General features: G+C 35.0%; 1 protein-coding gene and 1 pseudogene across 1 annotated transcript in view; both read right to left on the bottom strand.

Moving 5' to 3' along the window:
* The window catches only part of Ppp2cb (protein phosphatase 2 catalytic subunit beta), a 33,748-nt gene that overhangs the window by 12,157 nt on the left and 3,073 nt on the right, over window positions 1–18,518 (bottom strand). The window lies entirely within an intron of this gene.
* LOC139705232 (mitochondrial import inner membrane translocase subunit Tim8 B pseudogene) lies at window positions 35–6,440 on the bottom strand (annotated as a pseudogene).

Below are 18,518 nucleotides of genomic sequence, written 5' to 3'. Positions count from 1 at the left end.
AAAATCAACAGTTAAAAAAAAAAAAAAAACTCATCACAATTTAAAGGTATAATTTCTTATCTAGTAAGAGAAAATTTGGGGGAAAAAACATTTTAAATGTGCCTTATAAGGCATAAAATGAAAACTACAAAATTAAATATCACTTTACTAGTGTTTCTATAACAAATGAATAACAATGTTTCCAAAGATAATTGAGAAACTGGAACCTTCGTATGCCATTTGTACAAATGTAAAATGGTGTAGCTGCTGTGAAAAACAGTTTGGCATTTTCTCAGAAAGCTAAAACAAAATAATCATCTATTCCAACAATTCCACCTAGGTATTTACTTAAAAGGAATGAAAACTTGTTTACATACATTCATGGCAGCATTATTCCTAATAGTCCCAAAGTGGAAACCATCCACAAACTGATGGTCTGAGGCTGGGGATGTAACTCAATGATAAAATGCTCCTGGGTTCAAACCCCTAGTACCTTGGGGAAAAAGTTCAGGGGGAGAAGAGAGAAGAGAGAAAGAAACTACTAATATATGCTGTAATTTTGAAAACATTGTGTTAAGTGATACAAGTCAGTCACAAAGCTGGGGGTATAGTTCATATAGGTACATTTACATGCAATAACCAAAATAGGTAAATCTGTAGAGATAGAAAGTAAATGGGAGGTAGAGAACTAGAGGAACTAGGGAGTAACAGCTAAGGAATATAAAGTTTCTTTTGGGGGTAATGAAAACATTCTACTATTGTGACAGGCACTCACATAATATACAAGTGTATTAAAAGCTACTGAATTGTATATTCTAAATGAATTAATTATATAGTATAGAAATTTTCTTTCAATAAAGCTGTGTTTTAAAAAGAATAATCTTATTTACAAGTTTAAAAGGTCCATGAAAAAATTCATAATCACTCAAGTTCTTGTATAATTTTTTTTTTGGGGGGGGGCTGTTACAGGGGATTGAATTCACACGTTAGTCAAGAGCTTACCAGTAAGCTATATACTTATCCCTAATCTTTTTTTTTCTTTCTTTTTTTTTTTTTTTGGTTTTGAGACAGGGTCTCACAAAATTGCCCAGGCTGGCCTTGAACTTGCAATTCTGCCTCAACCTTTCAAGGGATTACAGACATGCACTACCATGTCTGGTATTCCACAAATTCTCACATTGATTCATAAAACAACCTTCACTTCAGCTTCTTTTGATGGTGGGGATTGAACCCATGGTCTGACCATGGACTAGGAAAGCACTCTACCACTTCAGCGTGTACACCTTCATCCCCTAACCTTGGACTTCTTTAATCTACAATTTTATATTCAGAGTTAAATTAGAGTATACCATTAGGAGGCGCTGAAGTACAGAATTTATGTATTAAATACTATATTTTTCATTGATGAATACTTTCATCCTTTGTTATAGATTTCCTTTATTGTTTATTATCATTTTTAATAGTTGTAATAATGTGTACTTGTTGTTACTGATGGAAAATAACCATGCACTGCCTGAAGACCTTTTGGTTAGTGACAGACTGTGTATTTAAGTGGTTCTGAGAGATTATAACAGAGGTGAAAAACTCCTATGATAGGTCAACTGAGGGACAAGGTAGCTGTCAAAACATCACAGCACAATGGATCACTCATGTATTTGTGGTGATGGTGGTATAAATAAACCTACCATGCTGCCAGTCACATTATGTAATATAATAAATGACTGTTACTGGTTTATATATTCAATGTTTTTGTTATTTTAAGAGTATACTTCTCTAAAATTTTACTGTGAAACAGTACTCTATCAGCAACAATCTCATACATCTTCTGTTTACCGCATTCTTGATTGTACCAATTTTCTCAAGTTAATCTTGATTTTAAGTATACTCTAGATATTTCCATGGTGAAATCACCTAATGATTCGATTCTCAAAACATAGCCCCTTTCTTTGTTGTGATGTAATTCTTCTGGTATTTTAAAAAGTACTTCTTGGTCTAATACTTCCTTGCCTTAGGCATGTAATAAATTTTGTGTTCTTTTTCCTGTCTTAAAACACACACACATCTTCTCTCCTATATGTGTGTGGTGGTGAGGGTATCAAACCCAAGGCTTGTGTATGCTAGACAAACACTAACAAGGAGCCACATTCCCAGCCTATATTTCTTAAAATCAGATTTTTTTCACAATGCTCTTGTAAACTAAAATCTATTTAACTGGTTGGCACTGCCCATATTAAGTTAAGGAAGCTCTTCCTAGAATTACCACAATTTTAGTTACAAAGTAATATTCACCTGATGACATCTATTTTGGTACTGTCAAATCAGTCTTCGATTTTCTAATGTTATTCCTGCATTCCTAGGATACTCTTTGATCATAAATTATTTTTAAAAATACACAGCCGATTCTATTCCATCTATGTTCTTAAGAGCAAAAATCTATACTCGAGCTGGGGGTATAGTTCACTGGTAGAATATATGCTTAGTATAAGCAAGGCCCTGAGTTAATCCCCAGGACAAAAAGTTCTACACTTTGCCAAACTTGTCTAGTGTTTTGATTTATCAAGGTATCATTAACTTCATAAAGTAAAGTACAAAACTTTCCTTCTTTCTTCCTCTGGAAAAAATAGGTTTCCAATTTAACTTCTTTAATGATTAGTTACATGTAAATAGATATTCTGTGTCTTCTTTAGTCAATTTTAGTATTTTTTTTAATATATCTTTATTTATTTACTTTTATGTGATGCTGAGGGTCGAACCCAGTGCCTCACACGTGCGAGGCAGGTGCTCTACCACTGAGCTACAGCCCCAGCCCCCAATTTTAGTATTTCTTAAGCAAACTGTCCATTTAAAATTTTATCAGATAGCTACACTTAACACTGCGATTAAAAAAAAATCTCTTTAACAGTCTTCATTTGTGCCACCACTATTTTACTTGATCAAACTTCCCAGATATTTATTCCATCTTTATAAATAAGCAGCATTCAATTAATTATATTATTTCTCACTACTCTGGTTTTTGCTCTTTATTAAATATTTCTTTCCTTTGATTTCTTTTTTTTAATATTTATTTCTTAGCTTCAGATGGACATAATATCCTTATTTTTATGTGGTGCTAAGGATTGAACCCAGTGCCTCACGCATGCCAAGAGACAGCGCTACTACTTGAGCCACATCCCTAGCCCCTTTCCCTTGATTTCTATTTGAAGCCACTGTTGTTCTTAGCTGCTTCAGTTAAAAACAGCTCAGTAAATTTTAATCTCTGGTTTCTAATATACCACTATATTTTCCTCTCCATCCTTTTTGAAAACTATTTATACAATTTATTAGTGCTGAGGGTTGAATCTACTAGAGCTTCTTTCTGCTACTGAGTTACATCCCCAACTGTCCATCTTCTTTTTTTTGTACCCCCTACTTTTAACTACCCTCTCCCCCCTCTTTTTTTTTTTTTTTTGCCATCATACCTACTTTTGTTTCTTTTATTTTTTGGATGGTGCAAAAGGAATAATTGAATAACTGGTGTGATACAACCTGGAATTTCTGAATTCCAAATAAATAAACAGTTTCACTTTTTGAACATTTGATCAGTTACTTTTAGCACCAAAAAAACTGCTAACAGTCTATTCAACTCTAGCCCACTGGCACATCCATCTTCTTTTAACAAGTCCTTTGCTGTTCTATCATTCTCTCAGGGGATAGTCTATTGCCCTCCTTTCTGTATAATCTGGGCAAATCAACTGGTGATGGCAAGAATAGTGTCAATGAAGCAGTCACACAGCTAGAATCTCTAGTAGATCCTGACTTCGCCGCAAATTTATCCTTGCATAGAGCTCCACGAGGTGATGAACCTGTGCAGTTATTTGCGCCTTCTGAGGTTCAACAGCGACCAGGCACTGTTAACTCAGTTTCATCCACCTCTCCCAGTTCTGCCATTGTCAGAATAAGGTTCAGAAACCTCTAGTCAGTTTCTTTTGTAGTATTAGTACTGCTACTACCCTCAATTCCTTTCATTTTCTTATGTTACAGTCTTTTAACTTCTTGTACTTTATTGACATTCTAATGAATTATTGCATATATGATTTCAGATGCAGGGGAATTCCTCCTTTAGGAAAGGCTTGATTTTTTTTTTTTTTTAGTTCTTGTATATGGCTTCCCAAGCTATAGTCCTTTCTTACTACAAATTATTTGCCATTAATTTGTTGCTGTCTAAATCTTCTATTGACTCCAATATAGTGAGTCTTATTACTGATTCTTGCAATACTACATCTGAGACTGGTTTCTTCTCCCCCGAATCGTGGAAGGGAGGAGTATGGGATCTGAATGCCTACAAACCGTGCTCACTTATGAGGTTTTCTAAGAGCTCACTCAATTGCAAAGGTGAATACTCTCGAAAATTTGCAGTTTCACTGCATTCAATTCTGTCACTGAAGGGCCCATACTCACTCCTTATTTCTCCCCATGAGCTACTTCCACTATTTCTCAGACACAAGGAACGAGTTAAAGATCCCAGTTAACTGTCTCTCCCCATAGATTTGAAGAAGTTAATAAAAACCCTTCGGCTTTTGCTGTCTCATCAAAATCTCTTGGAGGGCAATATATAGAGGAACAGTGCCCTAAGTTGTGCCTTCTTTTTGTTTGGCTACTTATTTTTTCATGTTTTTTTTTTGGGGGGGGGGGCTATTTATTCCTTCCTGTCCCTTTGCCTCCTAGTGGATGTGTACATTTGATGTTCATATCATTATCAATGTCAGGAAGGGAAACAGGCAACTATCCATTATACTTGATATTGGTTAGATCACATCAAAGTAATGTGATCCATATGTGGCAAAAAATGGGAACCATGACTAAGAATTGTGCTTCTCTTCCACCTGAAACATTAACAAAAATGAAAATTACCCATCATTAGCAAATCTACTTTCACACCCTATTAGTGGGAATGTATATTCATACATTTTCTTTGGAAAGCAATTTGCAGTAGCTAACAAAATGTTAACATGTTCTAAAGCAAAAACTGTTAGCTTATCTACCTCAATATCCATTCTACTCTTCTTTCTCAATAATTAAATTAATTATATTCAAGACAGCCATATTCCCAGCTAAAAGATGACCTTTCCCAGCTTTTTAGCCAATTTAAGATACAATAATAAACACTATACTGGGTGGCTTAAGTAACAGAAATGTATTCCTCATGGTTTTGAAAGCTGATAAGTGAAAGATAAAGGTGCCACCCAACTTGGTTCCTGTTGAGGGTCTATTCAAGGTTTGCAGTGGAGTATGTATTATTATGTGGCAAAGAGAAATCAATCATGTTTCTTGCGTCTATTCTTATAAAAACACTAATTCCATATACAAGGGCAGCACCCTCATGACTTAGTCACCCTCCAAAGGCTCCAACTAATATCATACCCTTTACCACTCTCTAGCCTATTTCCTGAAATGGGCAGCTCCCTAGCAATGGCAGAGTATGGGAAGATGCAGAAGACCAAAACTGTTCTCCCCAAAGATATATTTTCCCAATCCCTGGAATTTATGAAGACTACTTCCTATGACAAAAGATGAAATTAAGGATTTTGACAGAGTTTATCCTGGATTATCCTGGTGGATCCAAAATGAAATCATATATATATCTATCCTTTTGTTTCTTTTTTGAAACAGGGTCTCCATATATTACTCAGGCTGGCCTGTACTAAAGTGATCCTCCTGCTTCAGCCTCCCAAATAGCTAGGACTATAGGTACATGCCATCAGGTCCAGCTTATTTGTATCCTTATAAAAGAGAGGCTAAGGGAGTTTGGGGACTGGCCTTTCCAGAGATGGCAATGTGAAAACAGATGTAGTCTGAAGTGATATAATCAGCCACCAGAAGCTATAAGAGGCAAAGAACAGAGTCTCTTCTAGACTTCGCAAAGGGAATATAACCCTAACAACACCTCGATTTTGGTCTTCCAGACTTCAGAACTGCAAAAGAATAAATTCTGCTTTGTTAAGTCATCTAGTTTATGGTAACTTATTATAGCAGATACACACAAAACCCCAAAACAAAATACAGAAAGAATCTTGGTTTCCTGAACTTTGTAAGGCTGCCATATGGTACCAGAGCTCTGCAGTTTCTGTTACAAAGTCCAAATCTAACTCTTTTTTTTTGCTGGGGAGGGGTATATGGGGGAGGGGGTGCTGGGGAATTCTACCACCGAGCTATATCCCTAATCTTCTAAAATTTGAGACAGGGTCTCACAAAATTGCCAAGACTGTCCTCAAACTTGTGATCCACCTGCCTTAGCAGGGTTTTACATGGCACTGGGCTCCAAACTAACTCTTAAGTGATACATGGTTACACTACTGGAGCAAGCAACTCCATTTCTAAACATTTATGCTATCTATGAATAAATCTGTATGGATAAGTATGTATAAATATGTATAAATATAAATATGTATAAATATGTATGGGTGGGCTGGGGATGTGGCTCAAGCGGTAGCGCACTCGCCTGGCATGCGTGCGGCCTGGGTTCGATCCTCAGCACCACATACAAAACAAAGATGTTGTGTCTGCCGATAACTAAAAAATAAATATTAAAATTCTCTCTAAAAAAAAAAAATATATATATATATATATATATATATATATATATATATATATATATATGTATGGGTATCAGAACAAGGATGTTTGCATTTAAGAGAAAATAATTGGGAACTACAATGTCCACTGAATAATTAAGAAGATAAACATGGTATGCTAAGTAACCAAAACAAATATTATTAAAGTATATTTGATATAAAGATTATTTAATATATAACCAAGAAAGGCAAGTCAGTCACAAAACTATCTGATCACCTCTTCTGGGAAAACCATTAGCAAGGCCCTAAGTTACTTAGTGGGATCCTGTCCCAAAATTAAAAAATAAAGTAAAAAGGGCTGGGGAATGGGACTCATGGGTGAAGTGCCTCTGGGTTTAATTTATAGAACCATAAAGGACAAAAAAAAAGAGGAAAACCATCTTGGAGTTCCACACTAAGAAGCTCTTATGTTAGTTTCTCCAGATTGCTGGCTTTGATCATAGAGCACAGTACAGCCCCAGGTTTAGCCAGAGTATTAATGCACCAGGAGGTAAAGAAAATATTCTTAACATAAGAACCAAGATACAGAAGCCAAATCCCATAGTCAAATAGATCTCAGTATGGTATAATACCTGGAAGACAGAAAAACAATAAGCAGAGATCTTTCAAGAACAATATAACCTCCTGCAATGGAACCAAAAAAATATCATAATGACAGTGAGACTGGAAATTAGTAAAATAATTATTATTTGGTTATCAAGTATCAGATAATTCATTTTTCAAGTCAAATAGGAAGAAATAACTAACATTTCGCAGGAGAAGTTAAAACAGAATCTTCTGGTTACATGATATTCAGAACTTAACAAGCTAATTCTACTTTAAAATCTACTAAAGGAAATATTACCAAGAACAGTGGTAATAGTACCTGGACAGGACAATAGTTATTATCATCATAATGGTAAAGCATTTGCTTTGATGAACACCATACACAACAATAATTTGACACATCAAAACACTCCTTAAAGAATAGGGTATATGTATTCATGTAATAAACATTTGTCAGGTGTTGGCTATAGGCCAGGCATCAGAGATAAAAAAGATAACTAAGCTCTCTAGTCTCAAACAACCTGACTTTGACAGTCCCAACTTAAAATCATTGATTCAGTCAAAATTAAAAGGCCATATTTTTGGAATATTCCAATGAACTAATTATATAAGAGCTTTTGAGAATATAAGGCTTTGAATTAGCTTTGTCTAAATTGTTAAATAGCAGAAAGCATGTAACTATTTATACCAACTAACTTGTAATTTAAACTTGTATTTTCCTATATTTTAACATCGAAAGTTGATTTTTCAAGTCCACTTATAAAGATATTTTCTACAATATTGGTGGCTTTGCCTTTTTCTAAATTTTTTTTTTTAGTTGTTAATGGACTTTCTTTTTATTCATTTATTTAAATGTGATGCTGAGAATCTAACCCTGTGCCTCACACATGAGAGGCAAACACTCTACCACTGAGCCACAACCCCAACCCATGGCTTTGCTTTTAATAGTTCCAAAACTTAATAATTTGACTATGAAGCTTTATTGACAAAATTGCATTTATTCACAGTATACAGGCATACATTATTGTAAAATCTTCAAATATAATGCATTTAAAAAATACTACTATTTTATAAGTATATGTTTTTCCTCTTCCCTCTGTAGTACTAGGGATTGAACTCAGGGGCACTTTACCTTACCAAAGAACTCCAACCCCCAACCTTTTTTACTTTCTATTTTGAGACAGGATCTCACTAAGTTGCTGAGGCTAGTCTTGAACTTGGGATCCTCCACTGCCTTCTGAGTAGCTGGAATTACAGGCATGTGCCACTATACCTGGTTTAAAGATTTTTTTTTAAATTTCAGTTTTAGTTGTCCAATGTAATAAATATCAATAATACAGATTCACACATGCAAAACTCTTTGTAGTCATAAATACATTTAAAGAGGATAAATCACTAGATTAATTCCTCTGATTTCTTGATCTGCACGTCAACATGAAAGAAAACAGACCATACGGTTTACATTTCTATAAAGATGTGTATTCCTATTCACTTCAACTTGTTTGCTAGTAGCTATTAGTAATAGCCTATTGCACTAATCCAAGTACAAATTTAGAATATTGTGATTTAAGAAACAAAATCACAGTAAGACTTGTATGCATACTGGGTCTATAATCCCAACTACTCAGGAGGCTGAAGTAGGAGGATCACAAATTCAAGCCAGCTTGACATATATAGAAAGGTTTTTATTTCAAAAACCAAAACCAAATGTTTTCTCTGATATGCAGATGCTAATTCACAATAAGGTGAGGGATAGATATACTTTGGATTAGAAGGGAGTCAAGAGAGGGTATGGGGATTGGAATGATAGTAGAATAAATAGGACATTATCACCCTATGTGCATATATGATTACACGACCCACGTAACTCTAATCATGTACAATCAGAAGAATAAGAAGTTATGTTCCATTTATGTATGATGTATCAAAATGCATTCTACTGTCATGTGTAACTAATTAGAAAAATAATAATAAAAAAACAAGCCTTAGTATATACACTGTAAGAATCACAAAGTTACTCTAGCCTCAGATTTATTTAAACCAATTGGATGCACTTAGCCCTTGCTTTTAATTTGAAGTGACTCCAAGAAGTAGTGAATGCCAAGTTCTATTCCAGAGGAATATTTTTAAACTATTGTCCAACACTGTATTCTAAAATGTCTCTAAAGTATGATTTTTGATTTTAATCTCCCTTATTTCTGCAAAATTCCCAAAATTGGGTCTCCAGTTTTTATTTTTTTGTTGTAGACGGATATAATTCCTTTATATATTTTTATGTGGTGCTGAGGATTGAACCCAGTGCCTCACACTTGATAGCCAAGCACTGTACCACTGAGCCATGACCCCAGCACCTGCAGCTTTTCTGTTGATTCCAGGTTATCAAATATTCTTCCAATAATCGCCCTTTCTGCTTAAATTAGCCTAGTAGACTTCATACCAAGGGTACGAATAATGAAGTCCATACTTTTCTTTTACTAGCCTATAATTAGAACGAAATTATATGTACAAATCTTCCAGAAAACATGGGTTCTCCTCAGTCCCAATCTAATTGTGTACAATTAACGTCTTTAAATCCTTCTATTTCTTTATTTAGACTAGGTATTCATAAACCTACATCTCTAAAATATGAAGTACTCTCTTCTCTAAGTATAATCTAAAAACAGCTACTTTTACAAAATGAAATTCTCTGAGAGCTGATTCTTAGCTGTGCAGAAAGTCACATTATTTCATTATCATATTGCTCAGAGAGGTCCTTAAACTGAGAAATTATTTTTCTCAATTAACAAAAAGCCCAGAACTGTTCAGCTTCTCAAGGGCCATCGGAACAGCAGATTCTTCCCACCTATCTTTTTTTCCTATTTGTAAAAAGCAGAATTGCCATTTTATATAAATAAAAGATACACCTCTAGGCACTGTATCTGGTATCAGAGATATAGGGGGTAGAAGGGACAAAGCTGAAGAGTTCATACTAGCTTTTCCTACAGTTTTTTTTAATTTTCTATTTTTATTTTAAAAATAGGTTTTTAATGATAGAGATGAGGTTTATTTATTTTTTGGTTATAAGTGGTCACAATACCTTTATTTTATTTTTATGTGGTGCTAAGGATTGAACCCAGTGCCTCATGCATGCCAGGCAAGCGTTCTACCTCTGAGCCACAACCCCAGCCCCATTTCCTACAGAGTTTTGACAAGATGATTCAGAAATGTTCATTATCACAACCGAAACAATATTTTTACTAGAAATCAAGCTATTCCATAAGACAGCTTCCAGTATTATTTAAAAAAAAAAAAATCAAAATGGCTATCCCAGAAGCTAGGGAGGCTGAGGCAGGTAAACTCAAGAGACCTTGCCTCCAAATAAAAAATAAAAAGGGGTGGAAATGTAGCTCAGTGTGGGAAGCCCTGGATTCAATTCCCAGTACTGCAAAAAAGAAAAGCAAACAAAACAGTCAAATTGAACAGCATAGATTAGAAAGTTCAATTCGAGTTGATGTCTTCTATTACTATCAAAACAAACCAAAGCAATGCTCAACTGAGAATTTCAACTCTAGAATGGAAATCTCCTTCATATACAACCATTTACTGCCTTACTTTCAAATACAGAAATTAAAAGCAAGAAAGTATTATTACTCAATTGTTCTTTTCAGGGTATATAGTTATCTTAACCGTACACAAGTGCTAAGAGATGGGTCAAGATATATGATATAGAAAAAAACACACGTGAATGAGCTTTATAATAATACTTGTTTAGCTTTTTATCTATATAGTGTGAATAAAGTACTCTGCTGAGCCAATGTGAGCCAGTCCTCCCCAGAATATTTTATATTCACTGTACAGATACCCTCATGTTTTTTAAACACTTGATCATAATAAACACCCTTTATTCAGATTTGTTATAGCAAGATGAATTTAGTTTGCCTTCAGGGAAAGAATGTGTTGGATTGGCAGAAGTTAACCATAGTTCATGTTCTATTTTTAGTTCTCAATGTAAAAGTCTTGTATGTTTGGGATTTCCAAGACCTTACCCAGGTTCAACAGTGGTTCACTTGAAGATTCATAAAACAAAATATATTCTTGTATTCATAGGTATAATTTATTACAGTAAAAGGACATAAAACAAAATAGGCAAAGGGAAAAGGCACATGAGCAAAGCCCTAAGGGTACCAGTGCAAGCTTTAAGAGTCCCAATGCAGTCAGGAAGAATGCACGTAATTCCCTTGCTGTGACCTGAGTGAAACAGGGAAGCACCATAAAGATCCAGTGTCTGTGATTTGTAATTGAGGGCTATCTCATCAGTGTCCTCTGCCTCATTAATATCAAGATTCCAGACTCTCCATACAAACATTTTAAGCACAGTGAGCTATTCCTAACAGGGAATGATAGGAATTATCCTAAAATCCAACTTTCCAGGAACCAGCTAAGGGGAACCTTGCAACAAGAACTTTCTATAGATAGCAATCTCAAAATTGCTATGTTAACTCTTTTCTGCACAATTTATAATTCTGTTAATTTTTAATGAATGCTTTTTAATGTGACTTAGCCTAATCTCTGAGACACAGATAAGACCAAATTAAAATCTGCAAAGCAGATTGTAGTGATGCTATATGACATTTAGCAGAGATATATCTAGACAGAAAGAAAGAAATTATTGCTGCATATCCTATATTCCTATTTGCCTATCCATTCAAATTTATTTCCCTTTTCACAAATTTAAGAAATAATCTTGGGGCTGAGGGTGTAGTTCAGAGTGCATGTTTAGCATATGTGAGGCCCTGGGTTTGTTCCCCAGCATACACCACACTCACCCACCCACAGTCATTATCTTTCTTTTTACCATACTTGGAAATGATCCCAGGGGTGCTCTAACACTGAGTTACAACCTCAGCCTTTTTCCGGAGACAGGGTCTAAGTTTCTCAGGCTGGCCTTGAACTTACCACTCTCCTATCTGCCTCCCAAGTAGTTGGAATTATAGGCATGTGCCACCATGCAGTCAACAAAATATTCTTTTTTTGCTTCTACAAAATTCAGTATGTCTTACAAACTGAAATGAGAAATGAAGCTTTGGGAATGATATTTGCATATAAAAAGAAAAATGAAATACTTTTTATTCCCTTCTATTCATATTTTAGGAATGCGAAATATTTAAATACACTTGTCTGCTGATCTTCCAACAAGTAACATTGTATTTTTTTTTGGGGGGGGGGGTACTGAGGATAGATCTCTGGGGCTGACCACTGAGCCACATCCCCAGCCCTATTTTGTATTTTATTTAGAGGCAGGTCTCATTGAGTTGTTTAGTGCCTCGCTTTTGCTGAGGCTGGCTTTGAACTCGCAATCCTCCTGTCTCAGTGTCCCCAGCCACTGAGACCATATTTGTTTTTGACAGTTCAGAAATTCTTTTTTCCCTTCTATTTATACACAAATGGACTGCTATAATACATTTTAGGTTATTTTTTACTCTCCAAGCAATTTCCTTGAAATCAAGCCACAGAACAGACTGATCTCTGGAACAGATGATAGTAGATTAAGTTAAAAGCACTCCAGGACTAAGTTAATATGAGCAAAGTTCTTGCCTTCCTAATTACAAGCTCTTCCACATATAGGAATTGACCTTTTTTAAAATTTTTAATACAAGGAAATGAAGCTTTCTTTGCAGTTAAACAACATTAAGTATTTGTATGCTACATGATATCAAGGTTTGGAAATACATAAAAGTCATATCATTTCAAAATTTGAAAAACCTGAGATACACATATGTATATAAACCAAGATAAAGGTAAAAAAGTTTTAGGAGGTGATACCTATGACCCCAGGTTCTTAAACTATACACCACAACCATCCCTCTATCCCACAGTAAGCTTGGTAGATACAAAAATGTTGAAGTAGGAGGGCAGTAGAGGGGGAAGTTGGGCACCAACAGTGCAAAGTATTTGCTTTCCCACATTTCTTTTTTCTATTTTGTTGCTGTTGTAGTACTGTGAATTGAATCCAGGCACTCTCTATTACTGAGCTACATCCCTAATCCTTTTTATTTTGAGACAAGGCCTCTTTAAATTGCCTAAGCTGGCCTCAAACTTGCAATTCTCCTGTCTCACTCAGTCTCCTGAGTCTGCTGAGTTTACAGGTGTGTGCCACCATGCCTGGTTCTTCCCCAAATTTCTGACATGCTTGACAATTAAAAAAAATAAATCATGGCTAAGTGTGGTGGGGCATAATTATAATCCCAGTAACGCTGAAGACCGAGGCAGGAGGACTGAGGACAATTTGGGCAACTTAGCAAAACTGTCTCAATATAATAAAGGGCTCAGTGGTAGAGCGTCTAGCACATGTGAAGTCTAGGTTCAACCCCCAGTACTGTAAATAAAGCAATAAATAAATAGCTTTTCAATCTGAAAATATAACTTTTAAAACTTCAAAACAAATTCCAGATGGTAATAACTATAAAAGCTACCACCATGCTATCTTATACAATGGATTTTATTCAGTCATAAAAAGAAACGAAGTATAAATACATGCTGTGAATATGGAAGAAACTTTTTTTTTTCTGAAGAATTTTGAAACTACTGAACTGTGTATTTTAAAAAGGGTGATTTTTATAGCATTTAAATTGTATCTCAATTTCTAAAACCTGAGGAGGGGAATCAAATGTGAAATACTGTGGAATCCCAATGGAGTCCTCAACAACAAGCATTCTTTAGCTTTCATAAAAGGAAAAATTTTGCCACTAGTCTACAAAGCATCAAATAAAGTATGGGTGCATATCATGATCAATGACTTCACTTCTTTCAAAGCCTGTGAGGTCATTGTGGATCTGTTATTAAGTTCACACAGAGACAACAAAAAGTGTAACTGTGTTGCCTCCTTATCTTGTCGTAATAAATTCATGTGACATTTTACAAAAATGGATATTCAAAAGAGGGATTTGGCCAATGATTACAATGCAACAAGAAATGAAAAGTAGTAGCATAAGGAAATGAAATTCAAATCTAAAGTATATAAAATAGCTAACTGTAGGAATGTTGACAGTGCTGCCATTAGAAACTCTAGATATACAGCTGGAAACTTAGCATTAAAAATAAACCATTGAGATAAATAAATAAAAATGCAAATATATTGACACAAATGAGGAAGGTGGTTGTGATAAAAGGGTGAAGATATTCCAGAGGAAATGACAAGGGGGCAAAAATCTCATTAAAACAATTTTCAGAGATATTTCACAACAATGAAAACACAAAGGAGAAAATGTTGAAAGCTGATCCAAACTTAGGGAGTATGGCAGTTTATCACCACATAGAAAAGACACATATTCTATCTCATAAATTATATGATGGAAAGGCAAGCATTGTTCAAGCTGTCTTTTTTTTTTTTTTTTAAATTGTGGATGAACACAATAACTTTATTTTTTATGTGGTGCTAAGGATGGAACCCAGTGCCTCACACATGCAAGGCAAGCATTCTACCACTGAGCCACAACCTCAGCCCCTCAAGCTGTCTTTTTTGAGACAAAGTCTTGCTAAATTGCCCAGGTTAAGTCTTCAAGATCCTCCTGACAAAGCCTCTCAAGGCATGTGCTAACATGCTCAGCATTCAAGCTGTCCTTGATCAGTTTTTTATTTACAAAGAAGTATCAAAAAAAAAAAAAAATTTTAATTTTGGAGAAGTGTGCGAGGCAAGTACTCTACCACTGAGATGTATTCCCAGGCCTCATTTTATTTTCAAAAATTACCCTAAAAATAACAAAATAAAAGTAAGAAATAAATAAAAAAAGAAAGAAAAATATGAGTATATTTATCAGAATTTTACCATATATCAAGTAGCAATCTCAAACTGCAATCTGGAATCTGTACATCATAATAACTGTGACGTTCTTTAAAAATCTCCCCAAGACATAGTCAATCAGTTTCTGGGATGGAGTCAAGGAACCTCTAATTTATATTTGTTTTCCAGGTGATTTTTTGTGCACGTTTAAAATTTAAGGGAAAGATGGGACAATCTGACTACATAAAAATGATAAAACTTGGATATGAAAAATGACCAAAAAAACTCCCCAAACTGATAAAGAATATTTATTTTAAATATTTTTTTAGTTGTCAATGGACTTTTATTTTATTTATTTATATGTGTTGCTGAAAATTGAACCCAGTGCTTCACACATTCTAGGCAAGGGCTCAACCACTGAGCTACAGCCCCAGCCCCAATATTTAAAATTTAAAAATGACTTTTGTAATCATCAAAGAATTTGTAGAATCAAGAAAAGATAAAATGTAAAATGAAACAAAACAATATGCCGACTAATAATCATTCATGTTGCACCCACTCTATGATTCTGATAAATCTGTGTTTTCTCCATGTATTTTGGTATCATATTTCATTTAATGTACTGAAGGTCTTGTCACCTACTATTTGTTATAAAATAAAAATCTATGTAGTGAAGAATTAGCTTCGCCCAAGGAGAGATTTGGCCTTTGACCCTAGAATGTCCAGTTTGATAAAGAATGTCTCTGCCTGGGGACTTTGATTTAAAGATTTTGGGTAACTTGGTATAATATCTGCTTCTAGAGGAAATGGAAAAAGCAAACAGACCCTCTTGGACTTCTATGCCTCTGTTGTATTCTTTCCCAATTATGATAATAAACCTCAATTTTGAGTAGAAAGCATTTAGTGAGTTGAATCTTTCCTATGAATGACTCAACCTAAGAGTGATTTGGGGAATCCACTTGAAATTGGTGCAGAAGTGAGGGCAGTCTCAGGAATGTTCCTTTTAACCTTACAGTTGTCTAATCTCTCAAAGTTGGTAGAAAAGATAAGGACAGTTTTTGGGTTTTGGGGACTATGCTCTCTAACTCCTGCAAAATCTCTTTTTCCTTCGGTGCAGAGGATTGAAGCCAGGGGCTCCAGCACTGAGCTATGCCAACCCCTACAAAATCCTTTTTGATTATAAAAGCAAATCACATAATGAAGAATTTGGAGGGTTTTCTCTGACCACCCCACCAAAGTGTCTCTTAGTTGGACATAGTAGTACATGCCTATAGTCTCAGTTATTAGAGAAGCTGAGGCAGGAGCACTGCTTGAAAGCAGAAACAGGGTTAAGATCCCTATCTACACACACACACACACACACACACAAAAAAAAAAAAAAAAAAAAAAAAAAAAGGGTCCTAAAATCAGTAATCTTAATCACAGGTTGCTACTCAGGATTGTTTAATTCTTTTGATCTCAAAAGTATCTCAGCCAAAGGATAGTTTTATAACAGATGATAAACTGACCCAGGTTACAAAAGACACAACAGCAAACTAAGTCTAGGCTTAGTTCTCCCATTCCCTAGAAAGCAATCAATCTGTAATGTATAGGACGTCTTCCCAGGGTCAATATTATGAAAGAAATTTAGACTCGAAAGTAACATATGGAAAAGGAAGTACTGGACAACATCTGGTTAGAAATAAAGGGACAGTAACAGAAAAAAAGATGTTTATATGCAAATTATTCTTAACAACCTAAATGAGGTTTGCATTTCATCACAGTTACTTAAAGGAGAACAAGGAAATCAAAACAATTAAAAATTCCTATTTAGTCTTACAGACTCGAGTTCTATATCTATATCTATATATACATACATATATATGTATATGTATGTATATATATATATGATTATATCTATGATTTTAGCACCATTCTACTAGAAAAAAACTAAATTCAGAAAATAGTTCGAATTTACAAAAATTAACTGGGCATTGATTGTCTTCTCAATTTCTTGCACATTGTTTTGCTTTCACCAAAGGAGGACTATATTTAAAGTCCTTCAGAGTGTTTATCCTGAAGAAAAGACTGAGAAGGAAATTTTTCTGGACACGATTAAAATCAGAAGGCATATGCTGCAAATAAAATTACTCAATGAAAAAAAAACTTTTTTTAAATATATTTTTTTAGTTGTTGATGGACCTTTATTTTATTCATTTATTTATATGTGGTGCTGAGAACTGAACCCAGTGCCTCACACATGAGGCAAATGCTCTACCACTGAGCTACAACCCCAGCCCCCCCCCCCCAATTTTATAATGTAAACAAATTCATTTTGTCTACCTAGGTATATGATTTTTCATATCATGTCAATAAATTACCCGATTTAACAGCTAGTCGTTAGCAATAGTTCATGCTATTTCTCATTTGGCTTAATTTCTTTACCTATCAGCTCAGACAGGCATGAAAAACCATGATTTGTTCAGTCATTAGAATTGGGTCTTAACCTCATATTCCACTGTAACCATGTCATTCTTTGTTATCATCACAAAGAAAAGAGCTATTTTCTACATCACTGCATCAGACTTTATCAATGGACCACCAAGGCTGGCACTAATCCTTGTTCAAGGGAAATTTTAAAATGAAAGCATCAGTAACCATCACTTTTCTTTTTCAGCTGGCAACATATCCCAGAGAATAATGTACAAGATTTTCTTCAACTCACAAAAATTGTTCAATATTACCAGGATCTAATCTTCATAAGATGATTCTGGACATTCAGGATTTAAGCATGCTATTTCACATTAATAATGAAGTAAGGTTGGAGGTGTAGCTCAGCTGTGGAGCATTTGCCTAGCATACATGAGGCCCTGGGTTCAAATCCCCAGCACCACCACCACCACCAAAAAAAAAAAAAAAAAAATACATACATAAAAAGGATAAAGTATGTACCAGGCATGGTGGTACATACCTGCAATCCCAGCTTCTCAGGAAAGAATAACAAATTCAAGGTCAGCCTGGGCAACTTAGTGAGACTGTCTCAAAAAAAAGAGGGGGGGGGCAGGGATGTGGCTGGTTCACAACTTAGTGGCAAAGCGTCTGCCTAGCAATGAGAAAGGCTCTGGGTTCAATTTCCAGTACTCTAAACAAAAACAGCCAAAGTTAAATAATATCCTATAGATATTTCTGCTTATTTAAAAGCAGAAACCATGACCCAAAAATGTACCCATTAGTTCAATACAAAATTTACATATCTATACTTCTACTCCAAGCCTCAAAATTTTCCTCAGTAAGAAAATTCATCAGAATAAAGATCTGCCAGCACATAAGCTGACTAAATTTCCCTTTCTACCTAGAGTATCATCACCAAGGTTGAAGTTATAGAATAAAATTTATCAGGTCAAAGAGCCTAAAATTTTTTACACTTCTCAAGGCAAGAGTTAAATATATATAGTTCTATTTACAGTATGTCCCAAACAGTGCCAGACTGGGTATTAGACACAGCATTCTTAAAAAGTACTGTGCATACCACTGTTGCAGAAATGAATCACAGAAGCAGTTTCTCAGAGAGGACTCAAGATCACAATTAGCTTCAAAAGCTGGGTTGCTAATTTAGGTTACTGTAAAAGAGTCTTCTCAGAAGA

The sequence above is a fragment of the Marmota flaviventris genome, chromosome 3 (genome assembly GCF_047511675.1).
Source record: "Marmota flaviventris isolate mMarFla1 chromosome 3, mMarFla1.hap1, whole genome shotgun sequence".
Lineage (NCBI taxonomy): Eukaryota > Metazoa > Chordata > Mammalia > Rodentia > Sciuridae > Marmota > Marmota flaviventris.
The sequence above is the reverse complement of the archived record's forward strand: the minus strand, read 5'-3'. Positions and strand labels throughout refer to the sequence as shown.